Source organism: Diabrotica undecimpunctata, chromosome 5 (genome assembly GCF_040954645.1).
Source record: "Diabrotica undecimpunctata isolate CICGRU chromosome 5, icDiaUnde3, whole genome shotgun sequence".
Classification (NCBI taxonomy): Eukaryota; Metazoa; Arthropoda; class Insecta; order Coleoptera; family Chrysomelidae; genus Diabrotica; species Diabrotica undecimpunctata.
In genome coordinates, this window is record NC_092807.1 from 95,772,787 (window position 1) to 95,797,332 (window position 24,546).

At 34.2% G+C, this 24,546-nt stretch overlaps 1 protein-coding gene across 4 annotated transcripts in view; it reads left to right on the forward strand.

The window, feature by feature from the left end:
- Positions 1-24,546, forward strand: part of Tpst (tyrosylprotein sulfotransferase) — a 533,460-nt gene that overhangs the window by 73,654 nt on the left and 435,260 nt on the right. Inside the window, exon 2 of one of the 4 annotated variants that reach the window (XM_072532279.1) lies at positions 20,760-20,789. The exons of the other annotated variants lie outside the window; for them this stretch is intronic. The gene's annotated coding sequence lies outside the window, so the exon portion shown is untranslated. The remainder of the gene's footprint in view (positions 1-20,759; positions 20,790-24,546) is intronic. 4 annotated transcript variants of the gene reach the window in all.

Here is a 24,546-nt window from a genome sequence, read left to right on the forward strand (position 1 = left end):
AATGGCAATTGTAGTTCTGGAAACTGCTGGGCGAAAGATTTCTGCGGATGAGCGGTCGAACCATCTTCTCAGGTATTTCAGCCACGAGTTCTGGCGTCTTCCTACTGATCTTTTGCCCTGTACTTTTCCTTCCAGTATAACTTGAAGTAATTCATATCTTTCGCCTCTCAACACATGACCCAAGTATTGCATTTTTTTCTCTTTGATTATTCTTAGTAATTCTTTTTGTTTACTTATGGCGTTGAAGTACCTCACCATGGTAACTCTTTGTACCCATGGAATTCTCAGCATTCGTCTGTATATATACCTCTCAAAGGCATCTATTCTTTTTTCTATTTCAGAGTCCATTTTCCAACTTTCACAGCCATACAGTAAGACAGAAAAAACGTAACATCTGATCATTCGGATTCTAATCTGTGGACTAAGATCTGATCTTGTAAAAAATGTTTTCATGCTCATGAATGCTTTCCTTGGTTGTTCGATTTTTGATAGGATTTCTTTTTTTGGATTACACTGAGTATTGATATTTGCTCCCAAATATTTTATGGAATTTAGCTGTTCTATTATTTGACCCTTGGCATACACATGTACGTTTATTGGTGTATTTGAAAATACTAAAGTTTTAGTTTTGGAAACGTTTAGATGTAAACCGAGCATTTTGCTGTGGTTTCGTTATCTGCAATTAGTTGTAGTATTTCGACATTGATATTGTCTGGACCGGTGGCTTTTTCATATTTCTGAGATTTTACTGCGTGGATCACTTCTTCTTTGGTTATTTCTGGGCCTTTTTCATTTATTCGATTATCTGTGGATGGTGGAGAATAAGGTCTATCGTCGTCAAAAAGAGTTTGTATATATTCTTTCCATCTTTCTAGTTTGTCTTTTGTACCCATAATTATTTCGTTATTATCATTTTTAATATTGTGGCTTGTCTCTTTTTGTGTCTACCTGTCATTTCTTTTACTTTTTTATGAATATTAAAGGTGTCGTATTTTTTCTGAAGTTGTTCGATTTCTAGGAATTTTGTTGACATCCAGTTTTCTTTCGCCTCCCTGCATTTTTTTCTAATGATTTAGTTGATTTGCTTGTATTCTATTGGGCTTTTTTTATGTTTTCATCTTACGTCCATGAGGTCCATGATGTCTTGCGTTATCCATTCTTGTTTTTTGTTGTGTTTTATGAACCCGATATCTTCTTCTTGTATCTTTGTTATTTTTATTTTTAGAAAAGTCCACGTTACTTCAATGTCTGTCTGTACCAAGTTTTCGATCATTTTTATTTCTTCCTCAAGCTTGATACTTTTCTTTTTTCTGTTTAGGGTTTTTCAGTTGTGAGATGTCTATTTTTCTTGTCACTGTTCTCTTTTTGACTTTGAGAAATCTTTTTAATCTAAAATCCATTACAAATGGATTGTGATCGCTATGTATATCAGCTCATGTTTTCCATGTTTTCGTAGATTATATGTACTTCTTCAAGGTGTTATTGAGCAAAATGAAGTCAATTTGATTTCTAACAATTCTGTCTTTTCTGTCTGCAGGTGATTTACATGTGTATATCCTTCTAGGATGTTGTTTGAAGAAGGTATTGGCTATTAACAGATTGTTTTCTACGCAGAATTGTACAAGTTTATCTCCTCTATTATTCCTGGTACCTAGACCGTATGCTCATATGTGGTCTCCTCTAGCACCACGACCAATTTTAGCGTTAAAGTCACCCATGATCATCGTTATCTCACCTCTTTTTGTCAGTCGCATTATTTCATCTATATTATTATAAAATTTTTCGATTTCTTCCTCTGACTTGTCACTTGTTGGAGCATAGACCTGAATAATATTTAGTTTTCTGTGAGTTGTTTGTAATTTCAACATTACTACTCTATCATTTAGAAGGATGAAGTCTGTGACTGATTGAGCAATTTTGTTCGACACTAATATAGCAGTTCCATATTGATGTTCTGGGTCGGTTCTACCTGAATAGTATATGTATCCATGTTTTGTTTTTTTGTACTCCTGATCCAGGCCATCTTACTTCACTCATTCCCAAGATGTCTATTTTCACGGCGATGCGTACTATTCGGTCGTATATTTATATTCTCTCTCCAATTTCTTGGGTAGTTGATGGGTCTGGATGATGGGAAATGGACTGAGGGCCATTTTCTTTTCCTCGTCTGCCATTCCTCGTTACCTTCCCCATCGCAGTACCACAACCATATAAACTGCTCCAGTCATGCTTGTGGTAATCCATTTTCAAGTCGGTCCAGGATCGTTTCCTCTACGCCTTGAACTGGTACTGATGATCGCTGCTGCCTTTTATCAGGGATGGATAGGAAGTAGGAAACTAGATTTTGGAAGGATAAAGGAATGCGACATGTTTTCTCTCAGTAAGGAATTGAGAGCAAAGCATGGCTAGTGTGAACAGGGACGCTTCTCTGACGTAGACCTATTTTCCACCAGGATCGTAGAAAAGTGTCTACCCGCTACCCACAATGGGTAGCTAGTAGGGTATGGAGCTAGTCTCTCGATATGAATTACCTTGGATTTACGTCTAGCTGAAAACTGGATGCAGTAGATTAGATCATTTATTTTCTGAAGGACGGTGTATGAGCATTCCCAGTTACGTTGAAGTTTCGGACAAAGTCCTTTCTTACGTGTGGGATTGTTTAACCATACGGCGTCACCTCTCTCGAAAGTTGTACCAGTAGCATGCATATCGAGCCTGGCCTTGGCTTTATCACTTTGAAGGTTCAAACTTTCATTAGCAAATTCGTAGACTTTCTCTCCAATTTTTCTTTCAAATTTATAATGTAAATCAGTGATGAACGTTCTTCTTCGCAGAGAGGCAATCTTCCAAAAATAAGATCTCGAGGAAGCTTAATTTCTTTTCCGGCGATCATAATAGATTAGGAATTCCAGTTGAATTATGTTCGGAACTTTTATAGGCTAGCAGGAATAGAGGAATTGAAGTATCCCAATCGTTTTGATTATCAACGACATTCTATTATGTCTTTCGACCATTCCGTCTGATTGAGGATGGAGAGGCGTAGTGCGAGTTTTTTTAATACCCAAGATTTTCATTAATTCTTGCCATAATTCTGATTCAAAATTTTCGTACTTCATCAGAATGTAACTCTCAAGCAACTCCATGTCTTGATACGACATGTGTTGTGAATGCTTCCGCTACTGTAGTCGCATTTTGATTAGGAAGTGGTGTAATTTCAGGCCATTTTGAAAAATAATCCCTTGCGACAATTAAGTACTTGTTTCCTCTCTCTTTCATCGAGAATATCCACTGAAAGTTGTTTAAAAGGCTCTCCGGAAAGATATTCTGTCATTTTAGTACGACTTTTTGTTCTAGGGCCTTTTCTACTTTTACATAAATTGCATTACTTACTCAAATTTTCTACATCTCAGCGGCAATTAATTCAGTAAAATCTGTTTCGAACTCTGGCAAGTGTTCTTTTAACTCCGAAATATCTTTCCGATATGCTGCTATGAAGTTCTTGTAACACACTTTTAATTTGTGATTTTGACAGTACCACTTGTTGGTACTCCATCAGTACTCTCCCACTTCCGATGTAATAGAACATTGGAAAGATACAGAGATTCCCATTGAGCCCAGTACGACTTTATAGTTTCACTGTATGTGGTTATTTCCTGCCAAATAGGTTTTACTCCGTTTTTAAGCCATTCTCAAATGACTTTTAAGTCATTATCTTTCTTTTGACTCTTTTTAAGAGTTTTCAGGGAAGTCTGATCATTATTTTTTCTTGTATAACTGTGGTTACCTGGAGACTTACTTCTTCGGTTATGTTCTCTTTATCTTCAACTCGACTAGAAAGAATATCAGCATTGTTATGGAGACGCCCTTTTCGATGTACTACGTCGAAGTTATACTGTTAGAGTCTGTCTATCCATCGATAGACGAGCCAGAAGTTATCCTTCTGGCTCTTTAAAATTCATTAACCACTGCAAAGCACTATGGCTAATTCTATAAAATTTCTGTTATAAAGGAAAGTATGAAAATGTTCTAGGGCTTTTGTAATATCTAGGAGCTCTTTTCTGGTAACGCAATAATTCTTTTCAGCCTCTCCCATTGTTTTACTAAAATACGCAATCACTTTTTCCTCGCCTTTCTGCTCATGTGAAATGACAGCGCCAATACCATACTGAGATGCGTCATCAACCAACAGAAATTTCCGATCTTCTCATGGATTGGCTAGGATAGGTGCTGTTGTAAGTCGTTTTTTTAAATCTATAAAGGCATTTTTACAATCCTGTGTCAATAAATTTTCTGTAATAGAGTGCAATAAAACTTCTAATTTCTTATTTATTTCATGGTTTAGACCAATCTTTAATAACTGAAGTCTTTTCTGGATCAGTTTTAATTCCTTCTACTGAAACTATATGTCTTAAATAGTATGCCTCTCTTTGAAATAGTGAACATTTCTTATAATTTAACTGTAAATTGGCATTTCTTAATCTCTTAATCTGTCAAATACCTCTTCTAAGTTTTTCAGATGTCCATCAAAGCTTTTGGACATAGTCATTATATCGTCAAGATATAGTAGACATGTTTTCCAGGTAAGTCCTCTTAAAACCATCTCCATTAGACGTTTAAATGAAGCTGGAGCATTACAAAGACCAATCTCAATTAGTCTTTATCATCAGGATGTACTTCTACTTGCCAGTAGCCGCTTTTTAAATCTAAGATCGAAAACCATTTAGCACCTGATAAAGTGTTTAGTCTGTCTTTTTGTGTAACCTGGTTTAATTTTCTGTAGTCTAAAGCGAGTAGATCCATCTTTCCTAATTACTGGTGAACACCAATAGTCTTTTAAACTCGAATTTTTTCAAAACTAAACATTATAAACTGGATAAACTTCCAGAGTATAATGTTAGTATATAAATGAAACAAAATATAAACGAACAACAAATAGTTTCAACCAGGGTGGTTTTTGGCGAAGGTGAGGTTGTGACTTTCAGCGTCATAAAAAATTTATGACGCTGAAATGACTTTATTTTGTATATTGTACGGGGTAGAAACATGGACGTTAAAAGCGCAAATAGTTAAGAAGCTTGAAGCTTTTGAACTTTGGTTATACCGGAGAATGTTGAGAACTCCATGGACTGCCAGAGTCACCAATGAGGAAGGGCTGAGAAGGATGGGTCGAGACAAAAAATTGTTGAGAACAATAAAAGTACGCAAGACTGCCTACCTTGGACACATACTAAGGAATGATAAATATAGTCTTCTACAGGCAGGGTAGAGTCGATGGCAAAAAGGGAATAGGTAGAAAGAGGAAGTCATGGCTGCGAAATAATCGAGACTGGACAAGTATATATATATATATATATATATATATATATATATATATATATATATATATATATATATATATATATGTAAGAATTACTGGATATTAGTGACTGTCAATATAAACAAACAACGCAGTTTATTAGGGTTGCAGTCAGAAAATTGGCCGGGATGTTAATGAAACACTCTTATGACTTTTTGTCTAGCTTTCGGAATGGTTTTATTCCTTTTTCAAGACATAGTCGTTGAGATTATTTATAAAAGCATAGACACTCAACATTATTAACACACATATAAAATATAAAATAGTGGACAAAATACATTTTAAAATTCTTTAAAATTTAGGTACAGATAGTAAAAATTTAGTTTGTCATCTTTTACTGGTGTGTTTTAACTCTAACACATAGGAACAAAAAGAATTTACTATCTGTACCTAAATTTTAAAGAATTTTAAAATGTATTTTGTCCACTATTTTATATTTTATATGTGTGCTAATAATGTTGATTGTCTATGCTTTTATAAATAATCTCAACGACTATGTCTTGAAAAAGGAATAAAACCATTCCGAAAGCTAGGCAAAAAGTCATAAGAGTGTTTCATTAACATCCCGGCCAATTTTCTGACTGCAACCCTAATAAACTGTGTTGTTTGTATATATATATTGTTATGATATGTAAAATCGAGAAAAATATTGGTTTGTTTAAAAATATTTCAAAATTCAATAACATCAAAATAATTCAGATAAGTAGGATAATATCCAACAAACATTTCGAAGAAGGAGAGTTATTAATTTCTTGAATTACCTGTACTAAACAAAATGTAAGCTTTACATCAATCATTTCTTTGTTATACTTGAGTGACCCGCATAAGTTTAAGTGAAAGCCAAAGAATTGAACGGGGTTTTTCAAAATCCATTAATGCAGTGATTAAAGACAATAGAAGGGATTATAGAAAGAGGTTTTTGTTAGTTTTTAAGATTTATAGAAAAATATTATTTGTAAATAAGTTTTAGGAAATTTATAATTATAGGTAAAAATTTGTTTGTTATCGAAATGAAAAAATGGGGGAATTGTGACGAGTTTTGATTGGCGGAGATTGAAAAAGGTGGGATAAGTATGTAGGAGGGAGTTTAGCGAGATTGGGGAGAGAGAAAAGATAAGTTCAGTTGATTTTCCAAGTCTGTAAGAGGAACAGGATTGTTCTCTGGTGGTTCCAAAGAAGTAGCAAGCAGTAGTGTTGAATGTTAGTGAGTTTTTTGTGGAGTTAGTGTATCTGACAGAGGCTGAAGCAGCAAAATATTGTAAGTCATATTTTCCTACTTATATTCCAAGAGTCATTGTTCAGGCCAACGAGAGATTCAGTTTATCGTAAAGAGAAGATATTCCAAGAGTCTTTTTTCACTCGAGCCAATGAGAGCTTCAGTTTATCGAGAGGAGAAAGGCTATCATAATTTGAATGACTGTTGCTTTTGAAGGAGATCATTAAGGACGATATATTTGCAACAATCTGTTGTAAGATTGCTGATTACATAGGGAGCGGTTGAGAGGAGATAATACAGTCTACAAGGAACAAGGATTTGGACCACTCATCATCAGAGAGAGATATTTTTGTTTTCTGCAGTTTTTTTTTCTTTTATTGATAACACAATTTTTACACGTAATTTAGAAAGGATATAAATATTTTTATTAGGAGAGTTAGAATAGTTTGGGATTTTGAGTTTTCAATTAATATTGTTTGTACCATAAATTTTGATTGTTCACGTACGGAGAACAAAATTTTGAGAATCCTTATATGAGATTTGTTTATTGAAAACTTTTGAGTGTGAATTATTTCATTATTTTTATTTCAATATATAGTGTTAGATCATATGTGTTTTTTATTATTCCGGTATTCTCTGGACCTTACCTTTCACATGTAATAGCATAGATATTGAAGCACGAATTTAACCCTGAGATAAAAGAATTAAAAATTGTGATAGAGTCATAATCATATCATTTAAATAATTTTAATTAATCAAAAAAATTAATTGGCTAATTATTGCTTGGCGCACCAAGACTTAAAATATCACAATAATATATATATATATATATATATATATATATATATATATATATATATATATATATATATTATATATATATATATATATATATATATATATATATATATATATATATATATATATATATATATATATAATTTGCAATATTGTACTGTATTTTTTAACATTTTCTTTAACAGCTGATGGTTTGGAAACTGATCATTTTATTTAATATAAAGCCGTTTTATTTTTCAATGTTTCACATTAAAAAAGTAAAACAGAATGAAAAAGTAATGAATTTATTTTGTTAAAAGTGTATTACACCCAATTTCAATTACTAGAATAAACAATTTCAGTATTTTTTTATCGTACAATTTATCCAGAAAATCCAATCGTTCCATTTTTGTTAACGTGATTAAGTCCATTTATTAGCCACATGCAGTGTGCGTATCCCATAACACAGTACCAGATGTATTTTCACATTTTCCGACTATTCGATAAATAACAAAAAATCGAAAGGGCGACTTGCTTGGTTCGGTTTTTTTTTCCAATATATATGAAAAACTCACTGGACTGCAAAAAACGCGCTTCCCTTTTGTTTTCGCTAGAGTTTTTTTGTGTGCTGCGTCGTTCAATTTTCTGTAGCATGTAATATCCCCATATTTTGCCACAATTTGTTTTTGCTATATGCACCCCGGTGTGATTTATTACGTCTTTTGTATTCTTCGAAACGTTTTTACCACTTTGTAAAATGGTTGTGTATGTCGCTGTATAATTATAGGAATTCCATCGAAAGGCATCTAAAAAATTTATATATTCTGACTTTTTATTAAAGTAGCACTTTACTGCTACTACTATCAGTGTTAAATTTTAGGAACATGGGAAGAGTTGTATCTTTATTAAAATGGGAATGAAATTGAGCTGTCAAAAGTGTGCCCGTTTAGGACCTACTAAGTCTTTTCTGGGTTTAAAGAGATTGTTGTTCGATTGGGTAATCATAGTGGCGCGTACTTTGACGGTCTAAAAGAAGAAATTGCAATCTGATCAGCAGTTAATTTAGAAAGACGGGTAAGTTTTCTGTAAAATTCTGCGTTGAATAAAATGTCAAAATACTGTTTCCATTGCTTTTTGACGTTAATTTTCGTGAACTAGTATTTTACTTTTTTCTTTCCTGAAGAGAAAATGTTTTGTTTTCTTTGATCTATATTTTGGATATTTTATACATATTTTTCATACATATATTTTCTTACCACTGCTTATACAGGGTGGTCCTTAAGTAATTGTACAAACAGAAACCGTAGATTCTGCACTTTAAAATATTACGATTTAAGCCAACTTGCTTTAATAAATTGTTGATCTTAAGAAGGATACAGGGTGTTAAAGTGGGAATTTAAAATTTTTTTTTCGCTATAACTTTTACGTTTGTAAATATTTTTGGACAAAAATTTACAGTTGGATGCTTTTGAGTAGGCTAAATTATAATTTTATACTTACTTTAATGTAACTAATAGAGGGCGCCACATATGCCACATGTGTGTCATAAATTTGCGCTTAACTTTTTTGCTCTTTAAATTAGCTCTATTTGTGTTAAAAAATATTAAAGATACATTATTTTTACAAAGAAAAGATATACTTGTTACTAACCTGAAAATTCAACCATTTTCGAGATAAATGCATTTTATAAGTCAGCTGCACAATAACTCTTAATTTGATATTTTTATAAAAATATATTTCATCTTCTTCTTTAGGTGCCGTGTCCGTATTCAGACGTTGGCCGTCATCATGTTTACAATTTCCCCTTGCTATCGCTTCTTAAGTTTCTATAATGGCGTTGTATTACTTTTTCTCTATCGTAAAATGCTAAAAACCCAAAATATGTGGTTTATGCAAGATGGTACACTACCACATTCTAGAGAGAAGGCAGTTAGAACCTACTTAAATGCAACTTTTCTCAACGTTTAATTTGTCGTGGTAGTCATATTCCTTGGCAATGTGGTGAGATATTAATATAATTATTTAATTCATAAAAAATCCGAAAAGAATAGTTATTGTTCATTAGGTAAATTGTTTACCCATTTTTATTGGGACAAATAGAAACTAGAGCACAGGTATTAAATAACACATACGTGTCCTGCTTCATAATACTTTTGCTACAAATCTAACCTGAAAGACTCAGCATTTTTACAAAAACATCATCGTTGTCCTAATAACCGATATTGTTATAAATATAGTAAATACACAGGCAATTTAGTTCAGCATAATATAAGTTCGTTAGTAAATCATAATAGTCCATTTGTTAGAGATGTTATTATAGTTACTCGTAAGCTGTAACGTAATCATATAAATAAGTAATGTCATCGATATATTCATCCATTATACATTATAGCCACCACGTAGCCCCGAATTTAATCCGCTTGATTTTGGTGTATGTGGCGCAATAAAACAACGTGTCTATAAGAATCCCATAAACATTCGCAACCAACTATGGGAAGAAATAAATACTGCAGCAGTTTCTTTAGAACCAATGATGCTATTTAATGAGACGATCTTTTATGGAATATATTGACAAATGAATTAAAGAAAATGGTGGACATATCGAACACTTACTTTGACAAAAAGTTGTGTTATTTAGTTTAATTATTTCTTAATTTGGTTCGTAAACAAAATGTTTTGATTATTACTTTAATTTAACATAAAACGTAAAATGTTTGATGTAAAATCCTATTATTCTGTTATTTTGGCAAATTCTATTATTAATTATCCTGCTAATATATTTATTTTATTGAATATTGCGTTAACTATTAACTTTAGTTAAAGGTATTTTATACCAAAATTCAGAAGTATTAATGTTTTTGTCTATTTTTTCTTGGTTGCCTGAAGTAATTGCCTTAGATCAGAATTATGCAGCTGATTTTTAAAATGCGATTATCTCGAAAACTATTGAGTTTTGAAGTTATTAACTAGTATACCTTTTTTTGTTAAAATAATGTATCTTTAATATTTTTTATCCCAAATACAAGTAACTTAAGGAGCAAAAAAGTTTGGTGCAAATTTATACCACATATGTGGCATAAGTGGCGCCCTCTATTAGCTACAACAAAGTGTGCATCAAATTATAATTTCTCATATTTAAAAGTACCCAGTTGTAAATTTTTATACATAAATGTTTACAAACATGAAAGTTACAGCGAAAAATAAAATTTTAATTTTGCACTTTAACACCCTGTATCTTTCTTAATATCAACATTTTATTAAAGCAATTTGGCTTAAATCGTAATATTTTAGAGTGTAGAATCTACTGTTTCTTTTTGTACAATTACTTAAGGACCACCCTGTATAGTTTTCGCTTCTCCCTTATTTTTGCTTGAACTGTCACAAAGTGTCTTAATTCTCAGGAGGAGATTTTATGACCCACATTTTGGTGCTTTTGTCTACGTTTAAGTCGTTCTCTTGTTATGCCGTGTCCTGAAAAGAATGCCTTTTTGCACAGATTTTTGAAGGTTCTAAAAGGCATATGAGGGACAATTGACGACAAATTGACACTTGTCATTGTTATTGTTTACATTTAGAAAATTATCTCCGAATTTTTCTAAGTAATCCTTTGAATAAAAATTTATTTTGTGGGTGGATTAGCTCTGCAAAGCGATTAAAGTTTTCCTAGTAATTGTATTTTTAAGTAAATTTAAATTCAACTAATTTTTGTGAGGTTAGAAATGACTTCGATCTGTTCCACATATAATACCGATATTATAGAAGAAAATAAAAGTATTTCTTGCGACAGTTGCATGCTGATATTCAACTGATAAATGCTTGGGCCTCTCTGCAAGTGAAGTTCGGGCAGTAGTGTTAAAAAGCAGATTACTAATATTCTTCTGTGTTTATTGCCGCGAAGCCTTCAAAAAGATTCCTAGCTTGGTGAGGCAAGTTACTGAGTTGTGAAATGAGCTACACAGAACCAGTACTGATTTGGAGGTGGGAGATGGGGAAGTATCGCCCCATTTGTCTTCTTCCATGCATCAGTAAGCTCTATGAAAAGATGCTGCGAGTACTCATATACGACATGATTGAAAGGTCGGGTGGTTTATCTCGGAGACAGTTTGGTTTTTGTACAGGAAAAAGCACGATTGATGCAATCATGAGTGTACTCGAAGCATTGCGCAACAGAGGGGATGAACATCCCTGGGCGGCCCTGCTGTTGCTTGATGTTAAGAATGCATTCAATAAGCTACAGTGGAATGAGGTAAGGCAATGGAGGAGGGAGAATGTCCTGGTTACCTGATGAATGTGGTGGCGGAGTATTTATCCGAGAGAAGGATTATGGTGGAAAAGGGCACGATCGTGGACGTGACGGCCGGGGTACCCCAGGGATCTGTCTTGGAGTTGACGCTATGGAACCTGGCATGTGACGGGGTTATGTACTGTGAATACGGAGAGGGTACAACCCCCTTCACATTCGCGGATGACCTCGCTGTACTGGTAGTGGCCCGGGATGAGCCAGATCTAAAATAGCGGGTTCGGAACGTAGGCCGCGTCGCAAAGAAATGGATGACGCAGCACGGACTGAAACTTGCGACAGAGAAAACCGAAGCCATCATTCTGAAGGGGACAAGGAACAGGCAAAGTGTTGAATTTTAATGTGAAACAAGTATTCAACACTCAAGAAACAAGTAAAGTACCTAGGAGCGACATTGCACCAGAATGGAAAATGGGAAAAGCACGTGCGGGAGGTAGTCCGGAAGGCTGCGAATAGTGCGGCTGCGTTGGGGAGGGTGATGCCCAATATTAGAGGACCCAAATTCGAAAGGAGGAGGGTCTTACACGGTGTTGTTCAGTCGATCGTCGTCTATGCAGCACCACTCTGGAGCGAGACGGTAGAGATAACGGCCTATAGGAGCCTCATGACACAAGTGGACAGAACAAGTCTGTTGCGAGTGGCATGTGCCTACAGGACTGTGTCTGTGGCAGCCTTGTGGACCATTACTGAATGTGTTCCGTTGTATGTTTCGGCGGTAGAGAAAAAGAGCTCTATGAGAGAAGAGGCCCAAATCTTACTGTGGTGCCCAAAAATGCTGATCCCGAACCTAAGAGATTGGGTGCACTGTGGCCACAGGCGACTGCATTATTTCCTGACGCAGGTGCTCACAGGACACTGGTGTTTTAGGGCCTACCTCTCTAGGTTCGAAAAGGCTGACACAGATGAATGCCTATACTCTGGATACTTGGACACTGTGACACATACGATGTTAGATTGCAGCAGATGGATAGTAGAAAGGAAGAGAATGGAGAGAGAGACAGGTGTGAATTTTTTTACAGTGAAAGAAATGATTGAGAGAATGATTGAAAATAAATCAGGTTGGACTAACGTACACAGCTATATCCGTGCAGTGATCAAGAAAAAGGAAGAGGAAGAAAGACAGCTGGACCAATGGCAAAGGTAAGAGTGAAATATGCTGGAAGTTGAAGCTAGAGAAGTGGATCACACTGTATGAGTTAGATAGGCGTGAGTCAAACTGTAGGGAAGGAAGAAATGCCCGCCTGGGAATGATGCCGTACTAGGAGCGATGAGGGTTTTCTACGCGCTACCTGGAACGAGACACGGAGCCTCCTTGCTGATGAATGGACTGTGGATCTGTATGAATGGAAAATGCATGAATGAAGGTAGTGCTTCGGAAGTGATGCCGGCCTTACAGCGGCCATTCCACTTCCGGATCGCTGGATGACAGAGGAGGGTCTGGTTTAGCAGGTAGGCATTTGGCATAGACTCGGCGACGAGAGGGCATATTAAAGTACCTCGGGAACTATCGCCTGAGTACGAAGAACGAATCCTGCACTAAGGTTAGTCAGGCGGCGTCTTGGACTGAGATGTCTTTTGAAGATTCCAGACCCCTCCTCTATAAAGATGAAAAAAAAGTTCATCAGAAATTGCGTGTGTGGTTTCTTACATTTGAAAATGGTGAGCTATGATCATGTTCCAAGCCAATGGTACGGAAAATCGACTCGATAACAGTCATGGAACTAGAAGAAGAAGAAGAGCTATCATTTAGGAGGCGAGCACTGCTTTAGTGGGAACTGATGTTTCAGATGTTTCAGTAGAAAAAGCGGCATGCCAGAATGCGCACGGCGCTTACTCAACTCAGTCGCATCGACGCTCGGTCCCCGAGACAATCCCGCGGCGCACAGTTTAAGAAGCCATGCACTACACGATTAGGAATTTTAAACTGTGGAAGAATATATACCCAACCCTTCTGGTTTATGTACCTCTCAATTAGTCATGACTCCTCAATTAGTCATGATGTTTCTCCCAATTTTGGTGCTCTTCGAACTTTCATTTCAATCATTAGATGTATCTTTATACATTTTATCATTGTTTCTTAAATTCTTCTCTGTTTTTTATGTTTAGTTTTTAGGTTTTTGTCTTCCCTTTTTATTAGCTCTTCTGTAAATTCTCCCTATTCTGTTGTTAATTTACTTTAATTCGCCTTTAATACCTTATAATTCTCCTTTCTAATTTCCTTTCTAATGACAAACTAATAGTTATTAAATCTATCTTCCAGCAAACCATATTGCGTTGATATTTCGAATATTAAATTGAATCTTCTAATATACATTTCAAATAAGCTTGAACCTTCTGTGACACGTTTATTAAAGCGAATAAAAGCATTCCTTTCAATTGTAATTGTCACAATTCGAATATTTCCTTGACACTCAAAGCGGACCAACAGAGAGCCAAAGCGAAGCATTTACCGACCAATTATTATGCATATGGCGATGCGATCGACCCAATGGGTATTAATTTAGTCATAGTCACTGAGTTTCGAATCACTTTTGTAATTATATAGCTTGTGTTAGTTTATGTTTATTAAATAGGTAATTTACTTTTCAATTATTTATTTAAATTGTGTTGTAAAATGAGAACTAGGTGATCAAAATTTAAAATACCATCAGGCAACAACGCTTTTCAATGCTAACGCGGTGTCATTCAAGACAACAAGTTGGTTTCAAAAAGCTATTTAGCACTCTTATTAAATGATAATTTTATTGTTAATTTGTTAAATTCACTATTAAGTATATCATAATTTGACTTTTACTCTTTTTGAACGAATGTGTTAAGAATCGTCATATCTAGCTACGACTATGCCAGTACTAGTTGTACCAGATGTTTATTAGAAGTGGGGTTTGTTTACATGCAATTTTGTGTCACTTATCAAGCAGAAAAGGGTACTAAATTACTTCCAAATAGGCCGAATAGATTATTTTATGAAAAAAAAAAAAATTATACATGAAAGTAAGGACTACAGATAGTGAGACTGTAAGCCAACGCATAAGTTTCTTGTGTTACATATTGAAGTAAGAAGCAAAACAAAATCAAAATATCGATGAGCACCACAGAAAAACAAATAGTGGATGTTAAAAGGTGAAATAGAAAGAATATTTAGGCCAAAATAGAAGAAAAAATGGGCTAGAACACGAAAGAGAATCCTACTGCAGTATTGAGAAATATGACTAGTACTATTAGAGATACCATGGGTAACCTGTAGATACTCCTTTACGTACCCGATAGAAGATCTACTTAATGCTACACTTTGTGGGCCATAATTATCTCCCAATCTCTTAGTCTTCTTCTTCTTGATGTGCCTATCCGTTACGAATGTTGGCGATCATCATGGCAATCTTTATCTTATCAGATGTTGTATTGAACCAGATTCTGAGGTTCTTTAACCAAGATGTTCTTCTTCCTGGACCTCGTTTTCCAAATATTTTTCCTTGCAGGATGGCTTGAAGGAGAGAATATCTGGATTCATTTCGCATAATATGTCCGAAGAACTGTAACTTTCGTGATTTGATGGTGGTCAGTACCTCTCGGTTCTTATTCATTCTTCTGAGGATCTCCTCATTTGTGACTCGGTCAGTCTACGGGATCTTAAGTATTCTTCGATATAGCCACATCTCAAATGCTTCCAGTTTTCTGCACACATCTTCGTTCAAGGTCCACGATTCAACACCATAAAAAAGGACAGAGAAGACTTAGCATCGCAGCATTCTTACTTTTGTGTGTCTTGACACAAGAGAGAGGTTGTGACTCTTGAAGAAGGCCCCCATTTCATTGAAGGCGGATCTAGCTTTTCCGATGCGTGCTCTAATCTCCTGGTTGTTGGTCCATTCTTCATTTATGACGGTGCCGGGGTAGTTGTAGTGCGCCACTCTTTCTACAGGGGATTGGTTGACGTAGAGTTGACCTTCTGTTATCCTTTTCTTGCTAATATTCATAAGCTTTGTCTTCTTAATGTTTATATTAAGTCCATATTGTTGACTGTAATACGTGATTTTGTTCATAAGAACTTGTAGGTCTTCTAAGATGTCCGCAAATACTATGGTGTCATACTGCATATCTGATGTTGTTTAGCCGGTAACCATTTAGTAGAATACCTTTTCAGTTTCGTGCAAAGCTTCGATAAATATTCTTTCAGAGTACAGATTGAAGATTAGAGGAGACAAAATACAGCCTTGCCTCACTCCACGCATGATTTTCACATAATCAGTGTGTTCACCTTCAACTCTAAGATTTGCTGTCTGATTCCAGTAAAGATTTCTAATTATTTTCAGATCTTGGTTGTTAATTCCTGATTTTTTTAGTATTTGCATTATCTTGGCATGCTGTACTCGATCAAACGCTTTCTCGTAATCAACCAGACATGTGTATACGTCGCAGTTGACGTCTCTGCATCTCTGGAATAAGATTTGTACTGAGAAAAAAGTCTCTTTAGTATACTTTTTCCATCGTCAATTTGCCAAGCGTCGGCTTTTGAGATTCTTTGATGCCAATGCCGACCATTGGCGTGGAAATTAAGAAAAGGGATCAGTTATCAAACGCATATTTCAAGAAAAATCATATAATTTTTATTAATTTTTACATAATTATATTCAGGAAAATTTCTCAATTTTTGGGCAGAAATTGTTTAAACAATTTTTTAAACAAATTCAAAATATCACCTTTTGTGCTCCAAAAAATATTTTTTAGGTTTTTGGGTGACTCTAAATAAGATCTATGTCATTTTTCTCAAAAGTTAATAGTTTTGGAGATATAGGCGATTTAAAATCCGAAAAATGCGATACCTAATATGCATTTTCGAGGCTTGAAAAATATGTAAATGATCAGTTATCAAACGCATATTTCAAGAAAAATCATATAATTTTTATTAATTTTTACATAATTATATTCAGGAAAATTTCTCAATTTTTGGGCAGAAATTGTTTAAACAATTTTTTAAACAAATTCAAAATATCACCTTTTGTGCTCCAAAAAATATTTTTTAGGTTTTTGGGTGACTCTAAATAAGATCTATGTCATTTTTCTCAAAAGTTAATAGTTTTGGAGATATAGGCGATTTAAAATCCGAAAAATGCGATACCTAATATGCATTTTCGAGGCTTGAAAAATATGTAAATGAGTATTTTTGGGATTCAAGAGTATCTAAACTAAAGTATCAACATTGATTTTGGTGAGAAATCGGAGCAATATTTTCCGTAGCAGAAAAAGGTGATCTTTTGAATTTGAATTGTTTCCGGCAAAAATGTCCGGCACCCTTCAACCTTCGATTTGTTTAAACGGGGCATTTTTGAATAGGACTCTTCAAAGGACAGAATCAGTTTTTTTTTCAAATAGGAGCGGGCTCACAACATCGAATAAATAACAAATTAATTCTTTCAAATTAAAGCTTGTTAATTTTAGTGATTTATAAGAATATTGGACTTATTATTTAGTTTTTACATAAACCATAATATTTTTTTACAATTATCTGTAAATAATGGCTCATTCTGTCAGAAAATTTTAAAAGATTGTCTATCCAGCAATTAAGATAGTCAACTGAAATTTAATTTTTAAACACGGCCTACTGTTAATGCACAAACAGGGTGAATCTTCAATATTTTGCTTCGAGTTAGAGCGCACTTTTACTTTTATCATTAATTGAAGAGCTTATTTCCAAAGTGTCTTAAATCCAAAATTTCGATTTTTTTAATTTTCTTTTTTTAAACTTTATAGATTTCTTCAAGTCTAGAATAAAGTTATATGTACCAAAACAACTTCTTATTTACCATTTAAAAGTGCATATGAAAATTGTAAAATTGTATAATTTGTATGTTAAATTTGTATGAAAATCTGTAATTTCATGGATTTCATTATATGGATTTAAGACACTTTGGAAATAAGCTCTTCAATTGTAGTCAGGATTCTAAAACGGACAGTTGGCTGTCCCGAGATGCATCTTTAGACAGCCAATTGTAGATTTAGGATCGAGATTACAAATAATACTGAAAAACTAAAATTGCGAATTTTATCATGAAATTTGGTATGTGCGGTTACAATAAGTGGAACAACTTTTCCAAATAAGTTTTTCCGATTTCTCTAACGCGAAGCAAAATATCGAAAATTTACCCTGTTTGTGGATTCGCAGTAAGCCGCGTTTAAAATTAAAATTTCAGATGACTATCTTAAAAAAATGTGCACTATCAACATGTATGACTGTGCAAAATGTCAAATTTGTATGTATTTTAGTAGCTGATATATAGAGGTTGTCTTCATCTTAAATGCGACACACTGTATAATAATGAATACTAGTGTTCAAGATGCATCGCGATAGCTGTAAAGAAATTAATCAGAAGGACTGAAAAGAATCGTCAGAGTCTTCTGAAGTCGAATCGTTCCCAGGTTGGATAACTATTGGTGCTATTGCCGTTAAAACAGGATATTCGTTTTCTATTTTTACAACATGAGCTTCTCAATTTTTCCACACATCGCTATTAATGCCACTAATTATTTCTCGAATATTCTCAATGGCTATTGCGCTTAATGTTGGTGACTGATTATATTTTCGCAATCGTTTTTTTACGGTACCCCAAACCATTTCAATTGGATTAAAAATGCAATAGTATGAGGGTAATCGCAAAAGAGTATGGCCGTGCCTGCTGCAAATGGTGTCAATAACGTATTCGTTTTTAAAATTCCGACTTTTGATCATTCTAATTAATTCTTTCTTTACTGGAATCTTTTTAGGAACAGTGATGTTTTTAAGTTGCATAAATTTTAAAATTTCATCCTTTTTCGTGTTATTATTAGGTATTTTATTTAATATGTGGGAATGATCCGACGCATTATCCATAACAATCACTGAACTCGGCGGAATATATAATTATATTCAGGGAAATCTCTTCAGTTCAGTTCAGAAATCAGTTCTAAAGTAGGCACTCTATTTTCTTTGTAAAAATTGTAAACTGTTCGCTGAATAACGTCTTTTGCAGCAGTGTCAATCCTACCCAATTTTTTATTTGGTCGCTTTCGTTTTAAGGAATGATCTGTAACTGTGCCTAATTTAATAATTGTATATATCGTCTTATACCCGATTTTTTTAATACATGAATTCTCGAAACAATTGCATTATCAGCCATCCCAATATTTTCTTTTTTCAAACACTCATACATATTTAAAACTATTCTTTGGGATTGTACGTGCAAATCTTTATTTTTTAATTCGGAGCTGTCATTAACATAATTGTCATTATTTATTGATAACACAGAAGTTGATGCATCTTAAAAAATGCCATCCTAGAAAAATATAATATTACTTATAACTTATATTACTTATACCTTATAATAAGCCTCCGACTCTGCAAAAGGAAATATTTTAGGGTGTCACATAGCCAGACAAACAGGTGTTCATTAGAATTTACGGCTTTGCGCTTCGCTGTTGCCATAATGCATGAGTTTAAAATTAGTGAATATAACCTTAATACCATTATTAATATATCTGCAATTTTTCATGTTTCCAGGTAAGGTATAAAATCAATGAAATTTGGAAAAAAATAATACAATTCTTGAAACCGTTTTTGAGAACTTGGATTCTTAAAAGTTGTCTGATTTCTTAAAAGTCGATCATTATATCTATAAAAGTATTACCGCTAAATTCACCAACAGGGCAACGTCGAACGTTCAAATTCTCTCCAGACTACAATGTTGCCAATATTCGAAAATTACTTAGAATATAAGTAATATATACAAAGTTCACGGTTGCTTTAATTCATTAGTGAAGAGTCCATGGAAATATTAGTACCTAGTTAATTAATTTATATATATATATATATATATATATATATATATATATATATATATATATATATATATATATATTTTGAGAATATGTTCATATTATTTTTTAAGAGTGTCGTTCGTTGACTAGCAATTGAATAATAACGAATAGAGAATAGAGAATATTTTTTAAATATAATCTTAGGAATTTTAGGAAATATGTCTGACAACCTTGATTTGAAAGGCGGTCTCTTTGATACCAGAATGAGGCATGTTTATGTTGGAAAATTATTAGTGGATGTACTATACCAACAGAATTTAAAAATCGGAACGTGAAACGTAAAAAGTGATGTAAGATGGCCGGGTAATTGTAGCTAGCAGGCCCATCCAAACAGAGTCGGAATTTTGGTGAATAAAATTACCAATAGATCAATAACTAGCTATATTCATCTGTTACAAACAGTAATGGTGTTAGAACTGCATACTCGGAATGCGAAAATGAATGTAGTACACGTCTATAAACTTACAGCTCAGAGTGAAAACAAGAGTATCGAAGAATTTTATGGTCATATTGACCAAGTATTAAAATATGTAAATAATATGAAAAATTTATTGTAATAGGTGGCTTCAATGCCAAAGTAGGCAAAGGGAAATACAAAGATATGATTGTAGAACATAAACTTGGCAAGTACAATGAAAGACTTGAAAGGTTGGTCGAATGTGCCAAGAAAAAGGAATGGTAATAACAAACACGTTATACATGCTTCCATCAAGAAGATTATATACCTGAAAGTCGCCTCGGGGTACAGAGGGTAAAATCGTAAGAAACCAGATAGACTATATTATAATAGGAAGAAGATACAGTAATTCTATCAAGTTCACAAAGACGTATCCATGTGCTGACGTAGCTTCTGATCACAACCCAGTTGTTGTTGGATTCAGAATAGCGATCTTACATTGTTTATATATTGTTTATAAGTAAAAAATGACTTTTAATCTTTTACATATTTTGTCTATTGCATATTGTTATCACCACATTTATCAAAAGCATTGTTATATACTTATATCAACGAATGGGAAAATCGTAGGTATATATAAATTTAATAATTTTACTATCTACTTTGTGCACAAACTTTTTAATTGTTATCTTAGGTACTAGTTTTTCGATTTTTTGTATCTTTGTATGCTTATCGCTTATAAACCGCTATCGACACGATGTCTAGTTGACGAGAATCAAATAACGAATATTGTCTGTTTAATAAGAATTTGTTTAAAATGTTTACAATTTAATATTGTTTAATATCATATTTTTTTTATTTTCAGGTAAGCTTAGATAAACTTAAGCCGTCAACAGTAAGTAGATACTTTTCTGAGATGTAGGTACGTTAATTCTTAAATAAAGCCAATATTCTTTCTAATTTAGTTTGATGCACTTCTATCTCTTGTATAACGTCTTTCCATTACACCTTTTGTGTGATCCACTTATTCGAATATCAAAGAAGAGGGGAAGTAGGTCGGAAAATCCTTTATCTTGTGCAGACAATTATTCTACGGAAATTTGTCATTGATTTTACATGAAGCTTTGTGCTTTTACGCATAAGGATTTTGCGAGACTCAAGGTAAAAGACGACGCCAACAGGTATTTTTCGATTTATGTGGAAAATTATATTTTAAATCACGTTTATTTAAGGCTACGATCAGATTTTAGGTTAATACCTACTTTCCTCAGTTAGATCTGTCTGTTTTTTAAAGAGCGTAAAATAGATACAACACAGACAGATACAATATATGGTAAGTCATAAAGAACGGAGCAAATTGTAACTGTAGGTTGAGAAACCAACCCTCATTTCGTGAGCCATATATTTGGCTGTTCTTAATATTTGTAATACATCTTGACGTATGATCTCGGCTGTTTCTGACCGTAGATTAGTAATAGCAGTTTCCACTTTGCTAATGAAATTTTTGCTGGGAATCCATGCCAATACAATACAAAATTTGAACCTTTTGGTAAGGACACCGGTGGTGGCGTCATCCCAAAATAAGTTCTGAGAAGTTTTAAACTAATTTACCGGGTTCTGTTTTTGGTAGTTCCTTTTCCTTTCTTCGTTGTTGTAGTGTTAATTTCTCAAACTTTCTTATCTGTTTTTTTATGAGGTCACCACCTGTCTTTGATCGAAAGTTTGTCAGTTTATCAAAGATGTTCCACAAAGTCAGATATACTTTGTTTCTTAGTGTGAGGTTTAGCTTTAACAACTGAATTTATTTTATTGATGTCTCGTCTGATGTCGTGATTCGCTTCTCTAATAAGGGCTAGACGTGCAGTTTTTCACATATTCTTAGTTTTATAGTTGTTTTGTGGAAACTCAGCTTCATATAGGTGCATGGTGAGGGGTAATATTGCGGTGCTTAATAACGCTATAGCTGCAATTAATACAGGTGCCAAAATACGTGCAGCCGCTAGAAATTGGAAGAAAATGGGAAGGAAACCAGTATTTACCAAAGAAGAAGAAGCAGAGTTAGCAGATCACATAATAAAATTGAGAAATTTGTTTTATGAAGTTACCCCTTGGAAGTTGAGACAAATAGCTTTCGATTTCACAGATTCAATAGAAACAAGAAACAAGCTGGGAAATACTGGCTAAGTGCATTTTTAAAACGGAATCCCCAACTAAGTCTTCGTCAGTCAAAAGGCACTAGCATAAATCGTCCTTCAATGCTGAAGCTGTTGGATTTTATTTTAAAAACTTGAAGACGTTTTGAACAAGTTTAAATGTAGAGGCGACAGAATCTACAATGTGGACCGTATACGGACCATTTAGAAAAAATCAGGAAAAGTTTATGATAAAAGAGGACAAAAAGAAGTGAGTGTTGCCACTTCTGCCGAAGATGCACGGACAATTACAATCTTATGTGCTGTTATTGCTTCTGGTTCTTACGCCCCCTCAATGATCATTTATCCTAGGAAACGGTTTCTCCTTCTTAGCTCTAGCTATAATGTTCGTTGCTATATGGAATAGCTGTGTTCAGGTCTTTCTATATCTATACCATGCTCTCAGGTCAGCAAGCCACTCTACTGGTATTTTTCCTGCCTTGTATATTTCATTAAATATTTCAGTTATTATTTTTATTTGTTCTGCATCGTAATAGCTTCAGCAGTTCTGCAGGAATTTCATCAAGTCCCGGGGCCTTTCCATCCTTCATTTGTCTGACGACTGCCGTTATTTCTTCTGGTAGGATTTCGAGACCTGAATTTTCTTCAATGGTGGGTTCTTGTATTCTTCTAAGGACGTGGAATAGTTGCTCCAAGTATTTTTACTTGGAGCAACGTATGTTCTTTGGTTATGGCAAGATTGCCTTCATCATCTGTTATTTTTCTGCTGTTGCGTTTTCGGAACTTTCCAGCTATTTCCTTACCTCTTTTAGTTTGCGGTATTTGTACAATATTTTAGTAATATATAGTTAATTTTTCTTAATTATTATAACGTCTTAAACCAAACATATTTGTTCAAAGTTTACCTATTTGCCAACCGTTTATTGCGTAAAATGTAAATTTCTAGGATGTTTCTGCTTAGCCGCGCGATATTACCCCTCCTTCTCCTAAACTTCCTTTGCTTTAAACGTAGTTTTTCATATCGTCTAAGATCTCGTAGAATTTCCTCCCGTAGATTGATTATATTGGATTTGAGGTTTCCTAGAGATGTATGTGATTGCTGTAGTATTCCGGGTTTGACTCCGCGTTGAATAATTTTGTCACTGTTTCTTCCTGATTTTCGACGAGAACTAATTTCTAGACCGCTGCATGCTGTGTTTAAATACCTTGTAACTGTGCTTGTACTAAGTCTTGTGCGCAAGCGAATGGGTGGTGTCTCATTCGCTAATTCAATTTCTACGTTTTTCTGTAAAATTGGTTTCCATACAGTTGGGAGTGTTTGGGAAAATTTTTTGGATGTTTTTCAATTTCTACTGCTACCCTGGTTTTTTTATAGTATTCCGATCTATATGTACTAATGTGACGCTTGCTCTTTGAAGTTTATCTTTAGTCATTGTTTATTGGACTTCTTTTGTTTTTTTAAGCCAGGTGAATATCTTTAGTTCACATATCCTCAAAGGTTATTGTTACGTGTCTCAATCAGCGGCGTTTTTTTGTCTTTAACTACTTGACTGATTGCATGCTTCTTATATTCTTTCTTCTTTACATGCCATCTCAGCGACGGAGGTTGGCAATCATCATGGCTGTTTTGATCTTATATGCGGCTGCTCTGAATAGTTTGATTCATTTCCATCCATATCATTTCCCTAACTTACTCAGCCATGAGATTCTTCTCCTTCCTATACGTCTCATGCCTTGGATCTTCCCTTGTATAATCAATTGAAATACTATTATTTCCAATCTAACTCTTCTCATGACTTCGCTGTTTGTTACATGCTCGACCCATGGAATCTTCAAGATTCTTCTATATATCTACAGTTATAATGCATCTAGCTTCTTAGTAGTAGCCGCATTAAAGGTTTACGCTTCCATTCCGTAGAGCAGAGTGGAACCAATATAGCACCTTGCTAGCTTAACTCTCAAATCTAATTTCAGTTCTTTTCTACAAAGTACCTTTCTCATTGTATTCAGTGCTTTTTCTCTTCGAACTTTGATTTCTCTAGAGTAATCGTTTGTATGATTAATTATTGTGTGCCAAGATAGTTGTAGTTTTCTACTTGTTCTAAAGTCTTATCCTTAATTATTAGGCTTTCATCGTTATTTTGAGTTTTTGATAACCTTATAACTTTATATTTTTTGATGTTTATTAATAGTCTATAATCTGCTCGATACTCAACTATCTTGTTCATTAGCCTCTGGAAGTCGTGGAGTTTGTCCGCCATTATGAAAGTATCGTGTCCTACGTAGCTCTTTTCATAATTTCTTCAATGTATGAGTTGAACAGTACTGGTGACAATACACATCCCTGTCGCACCTCTCTTTTAATTTCAAACTCTCTTCAATTCAATTCATTAATTTCAAAGTGTCTTCCTTAATGACTGTATATGCCCGATGCTTATAGATTCGTTATAATTCGAAGGTCATTGAAGTTAATTTGTTTTGTTTTGAGGACATTTATTA